Raw genomic sequence first — 6,617 nt, forward strand, 5'->3', positions numbered from 1 at the left:
TGTCCCACCTCCCAGCTGTGGGAGTGGGTCAGGTGTCCCGGGTCCCGGGTCCGCTAGCTGTGTCAGCCACGCGGCTGGGGACAGGCTACTTGATGTCTATTAGTCATCCGCCACATCTTGACTCAGGTGCCTAGGAAAACTTCCATGTGGAGACTTGGATGAGGTACTTAAGGGGGAACATTTACACCTGACTCATGGTAAGCACGCAAGAAAGAGTTCCCAGGGTTCTCCGGGACACTGAGCACACACCGTTGCCGTTTGCCTTGGGACGATTTTGGCGTTGTTACAGTGCACTGTGGCTGTCGAGCCCACAAAATTAAATATATATATGGAGCTTAAATTATGGGGAAGAAGAAAAAGGATGGATATAGGAGATGTGAAAGTGTAAAGTGTCTTTCAGAAGGAGAAAGGGGCGGCCTGGCCTATTCATTCCTCCAGGGAGAACAGTTGGGAGCCAGTGGTAGGCGTGGTAATGACTTCCGGAGAAGCTGAGCGGGCTGAGGTGGGTTCTGAACCCGCACACTTGCGGCTCGCCTGGGCCGATGAGGTGGAATGAGCGGTGCACCTCGGGCTTTCCGTCTCAGCCAGGGAGCGCGGGATGCCTCAGCAGCTTGGGAACCAGGACTAACCCACTGCCAGGCCCCACTCTCTGCGGATGCCCTGGGCTCTCCATGCGTGAGAAGCATGTGGAGCCTCATGTGCAGCCCCCGCCAGCGCCACACTTAGGCTCTGCAAGGCGAAGCTGACCCTCTGCCCCCCGGCAGCTGGGAATCCTGGGAGTGCGGGTATCTGGCCCAATAAATGAGGCCGCTGGGTCCCGCCTCCTTGGAAAAAGGCAGAGAAAAAACTCTTACCAGTGTGAGGAACCCATTGTTGTTCCGTGATGACACTTCGTGTTTTCCAGCACAGACTTTATTTAGCCTCACTCAGAAAGCCAAGCAACTTCCCTTGAGACTTTTTTTTTTTTTCATCCCATTGCAAGATTATGTCATGCCGAAGAGCTTGAAGTTTGAGATTGAAAAGGCTTCCCAGGGAAGCTGGGTGTGGCTGGCCCTGAGCCTCTGTTTAGGGACTCACAGTCTGGGAAAGCTACTCCATAGCATCATATGATGAGGGAGAGAAGAAAACTACCGTTGCTTCTGAGTATGTGTGAGTGTGTGTGTGTGTGTGTGTGTGTGTGTGTTTATGTGTGTGTGCACATACATGTCTTGACTATTAATTCAACATTTGCTGCTCATATCATCAAACCTGCTCATATCATATAAACTGGTCTTATAACTGAGTGCATCCAGAACCCCTTCAGCGCTCTGTCCTAGTGCTCACAGAAACGCTTCCGGCTGTATTTGCCAATCCCCCTGTGTTCACTGAGTCTGGGCTAGTTAGGAAGCATCTTCTAAGCGCTTCGAAGCACCCGCGGGGGCATACATCCGTGTCAGTGAATGGAGAAGGGAGAGTAAGGTTGCTTCTACAGTGGGGGTCCAAGTTCTGACTGGACCTCGATTAGGAAAGGACACTTTCTGCTAAAAGGGGAAGCTGTAACCTCACCAGCCATTGCAGAGTGACAGGCAATATAGCCATACGGAGACACAGAGAGCAACCACTTCTAGCTCAAATAACACACCCCGGCCTCTTTAGGGATGCATTTGGGGAACTGTTCTAACTTGAAGTCCACATAAGCAACACTGGGCACCCCAGAGCAAGTGCGATAACACGGCCCAAACCTAGTGACTTCGGATCTTAATAAGAGCCTTAAAACAAGGGCACCACCATGCTGGTCCAATATCAGTGGACAAGAACCTTGCGAACACAGAGAACGAGACTGGCCCCTGAGTCTCTTTGACAAATGCTGGTCAAGAATCACTGGCAGGTCCCGGAGGGTGTGAGCATGTGAGGTGCCTGTGTCAGAGCTCATGATCTCTAGTCAGGACCCATTTTTCAGTTATCCGACTTTCCCCACTGCATTCTCCAAGGTTCCTCTGCACACACACATTAGTGGTCGAGAGACATCTACTGATCGTGTTTTGGGGGATGTTAGACAAAGTCCATATTACACAGTAGTTGGAAACTGTGAAGGACTGGTCAGAAAGCTTTCTCTCTTCTTAAAGTGTTCTCTGAATGCCTTCACTCAGGCTTTCTTTTTCTGTGTTTCTTCCCCAAAAGGAAGGAAGGGAAGAAGGGATGAAAGGGAAGAAGGAAAGAATCCTTTGCAACTGTTAACTGCAGAATACCTCTTAGTAGAGAGGATGATGGGTTCTGGTGACATCCTACAGCCTCCGGTAACCCTTCCCAGCCAGTTCCAGATCCACAACCCCCTCCTCCTTCTGAGGTGAAGCCCTCAGGCACTGTCCAGAAAGAAAATACTGCCCATGACCCTCATAGGCTGTGGATCTGCCTGGACTAGCATACGATGCCCTGCCTGAGAAGACAGGACAAGAAGCCAATCAACTGCCCAGAGCGGTGGTATGTGCTATTTCCAAGCTGCTTGGCTCATGAGTAGTGCGCAATGAGGCAGCCCACTCTAATTTGTCACACCCGAGGCTTCCTTCTGAGTAAACAGTGGTCCACACTTCTGCTGGTTCTGAGTCATCACTTAGTGTTCAAACTGAAATGCCAGCGCTGTCCTGAGTACAGTGTGCGGTGTGAAAGCAAGTGGGCTGGGCGAGATTGGCACTTCTCATGGAAACTTCCATGTCCTGCAGAGGAGTGGAGCTCCCAGCAGGGTCCCTCAAGGCATGCTTGCAGCGAGGTCCCTTCCTCACAGCCACCGTCTCCTCTCAGTGAGGCCCTTTTTATAGCCAAGGAAGGAGAAGAAGAACCAGTCCGGCGAGTTGCCCAAAGACCCATGAGTCGTTTTTACCACCTGGCTATATCGCATCACATCGTCCTTCCACCTTGTCCCACACGCATCCTCTCCCCCTGTCAAATGACATCATCATAGCCTCTTCCGTTTGACATGCTACTTTGCTTTCATCTTAGCGCGTGTGTCCCATAGTCTTGACGTCCCAGAGCTCTTGCTGCGTGGTTGGCTAGAGACTCCTACTGGACCCAACTTAAGCGTTCCTGCCTGTCGCAAAGCCCAGTTATCCAAACGTCCCTCCCTAGAAGAACCTTCTCCCCATCAAAGGACAGCTACCCATCCATTCCCTATACCGCCTGGGCTGTGATCACACAGCTGCTTATTTCTTCCTGGGCCACAGACTCAAAAAGTGGCTAAAGCTGCATACAGCTGCAAGTAACTAAAAGGTCAGCTAACTAATATCTGGAAAAACCAGAGGATTCTCTATTTTTAAAAATACACTTTATGGATAGCTAATGTTGTGACAACTTCATATTATTGGGTTTCTTTGATGTTATTTGTTTCTTTGTCTTCCGAGACAGGGTTTCACTTGATAGCCCTGACTGGCCTGGAACTCACTCTGTAGACCAGGCTGGGCTCAGACTCCTCTGCCTCTGTCTCCTGAGTAGTGGGATTAAAGACAAGGGCTTTCACACCACACCCAAGCGTATATCTTGAGGGGCCCAGTTTCCTTCCACATTTCTGCTCGGCTGTCTTTATCCTGTGGCTGCTCACCTTGTGGATGTCACTCAGTGGCCTCAAAATGGCTGGTCCTTTACCATGTCTAGTTTCTGGGTGGACAAAAGATTGAGCCAATACCTAATAAGGCATCAGTCACCAAGCCTGCTCTTCTTCTCTTTCCATTGGCCAGAATGGGATCATCAGGATATCACTCGATACAGAGAGAGGAGGTGAGATACACTGCTCAGTTGGATATACTGAAATGCCAAAGATAGCCGGGGTTTGCTTAGCAACACAGGAGAGACACACTACAGTTAGGTAGGCAACTATCAATGTCTACTGTGTGCAGAAATTATGTTTCCTTGCCAGCCTCTCTTTGGGGTTTAGCATAGAACATGGCAGAATAAATAAAGGAAAAAACAAAGAAAGGATCTGAAGTTTTGTGATGGCCCAATCTAATACTCTTTCCACATTGAGTCTACCTGTCTTTGTATTTACAGACATGGGGATATTTGGAAATGCAGGAAAACAAGATGGGGGAGAAGAGCTTGGGGGTGGGGACTCCACTCCCCTATCAAGATGCTTACTTGATAGGACTGAAAATACTCAGCTAGCAATGCCCATGAGGCATGAGAAGGGAAGATGACCTCCCTCGTAGAAATAGCTGCCATAAGCCCCTAGTTCCAGTTGGTAAACCAACTGCCTCGTTTGGTCTTTGGGCATCTGTTTCTCATTCCCCACTCTCTGTGGAAGGTCCTAAGCTACAGAGCCTCTTAAACTATCTAAGACCACGGAACACCTCTGTATGACGTGGTCATTTTCAGATTTTCAAGGTTAAAAGCAATCTTGGAAGGAATATCTTTGAAAAAAAAAAATTCAGGTTCATTCTGGTACCTTACTGATTTCTTAGTCTACACTCAAAAGAGTAGAAATCTTAGGGGAAGCATGAACTCATCTTTAAGGTTTCCACAGGATTGCTGGATTCTGTTCCCTTGGCAGGAGCATAAGTTTCCCTCTCCCCTAGGCTGATGGTCATCCCCAGGGCCGTCTTTCTTCCTTTCCCAGCTCACAGCAGAACTACCACACTCCAGAAGCAAAGATGGGGGACAGATGGTGCTGACACTTCCCTGTCCCACCATGTGAGAATAAAAAATTCTTCTCTGAAAGACCGAGGGCCATAGAGCCTGTGTGAACAAAGTCGGTATTCATTAAATACTTGATGACGGAGTTAGGGGGTTGTGCCATTGGCCCTTTAGTGTTTGGAGGCTTTTTGTTTTCTTGTTGTTTGTTTAACTTTTTCCTAGGGTTCATCAAGTCAACAGATTCTGGGTCAGTTCTTCCTCCTAAGTAAAGTCTGTTATCTTTGTGGGAGTGGTTACCTGTGGGGATCGCTGGTGCGGACTCAGCCAGAGCCTCCTGCACACGGGACAAGAAACTCTGCCACTCAGCCCCATCCTCAGCCGGCCCTCCCCTAATTGGCCTTTATGACCTTGTGTCAGTCCAGTGCTCAACTTGAGCCCACCCTTCCTGCTTGCTGTCTCGCCCATGCCTTCAACCCCTTCTCTCTTCAGCTCCGGTTCTGCTAAATACCCACAGCCATATCCCAATCTAGTTTCATCTCTCCATTCAAAACCCCAGTCCTACACCACAGTAGTTAGAACACAGGACACTCCCTCGGGCCACACGCAAATGAAGGATCCACAAACAAGATGCAGTACCTGGAAGTCTTTTGTCTATTTGTCCACAGTTCCCTCTGTTCAGAGGTGATTTTAGATCCCTCTCGGTCACCTCCTCCTTTCCCAAGGAGGTATGGGAAAACTCATGCCTTGCACGTCCTCCCTCTCCACTTCAAATGGCAAATTTACATCTTCTGTTAAGATTCAACTCTAGAAAAGTGTGGGACACTCGCTCCTTATGTCCCAGGTTAGAGATTCCTCCTGGGTATCCCCAAAGCAGAGCCTGCTCACCGCTTCTCTGCACCATAACTGGGTTCTGTTGTCCCTCAGTCTTCCACTGTACCATGAGTCCCAGCATAGCCAGGATGGGGCCTTCCTCTCTCGCCTGTCCCTAACAGACCGAGACCGTGCGCTGACGGATTGGTGCTCAATGGTTGTTTGTTGCAGAGAGAGTTTGTGGCCAGTCAGAGGTTGGAGGAAGGATTAATGCTGGTAGACCAGTGGCTCTCAACTTGGGGGTCACGACCCCTTTGGGAGATCGAATGACCCTTTCACTGGGGTTGCCTACGACCATTGGAAGGTTCAGATACTTACATTACATTCAGAACAGTTGTACGATTAGTTAGGAAGTAGCAAAAAAAATAATTCTATGGTTGGAGGTCACCACATCGTGAGGGACTGTATTAAAGGGTGGAGGCATTGGGAAAGTTCAGAAACACACACACACACACACACATGTATGTATGTATGTATGTATGTATGTATGTATGTATGTATGTATGTATGTAGTGACTCCTTCCAGATGTGTAAACAGGACTATCAGCTTTCCGGACCCCCTGATACCCTTGCAGGCACAAGCAGCCTTAGTCTGGGTGCAGCGAGGCAGGTAGACTCCTTCGGGGTTCCCACCTTCAGGGTCTGGACACTGAGCCTGGGGGTTAACAATTTGCCTAAAGCACTCCTGGTTGGTAGCTTAGGCAGGTGGAACTGGAATCTGCCAGTCCTGGTGCTTACCTATCGTCTATAGACAGAACTCAGGAAAATGCTGTTTAGGTTTGTTTGAAACTTATTCACCGTCTCTCCCAAGAGCTGTCCGCTGTGGTTCTGCAAACCCCTGTCGACAGCAGCCCCCTCATGCCAGCATTCGAAGGAAACAGCTCCCTCTTTAGGCAGACCCGGGGAATGCGGCCAGAGTATCATCCGCTCCCAGGTCCTTTTGGCCTGTGTTGGACTATTGTTACTTAGTAAAAGCTATTGGGGGGAGTGATGGGGTCTTGTTTTGGGTAGCTGAGACCCACATGTTATTTCAGTACCACATAATTCCAATCTCTGAGATGATGTCTCCGTCAGAATAAAGGGGAAGGGAAGAAGAAGAACGAGGAGGAGGAGGAGGAGGAGGAGGAGGAGGAGGAGGAGGAGGAGGA

This window comes from Psammomys obesus, unplaced genomic scaffold (genome assembly GCF_907164565.1).
Source record: "Psammomys obesus unplaced genomic scaffold, mPsaObe1.curated_primary_1811, whole genome shotgun sequence".
Lineage (NCBI taxonomy): Eukaryota > Metazoa > Chordata > Mammalia > Rodentia > Muridae > Psammomys > Psammomys obesus.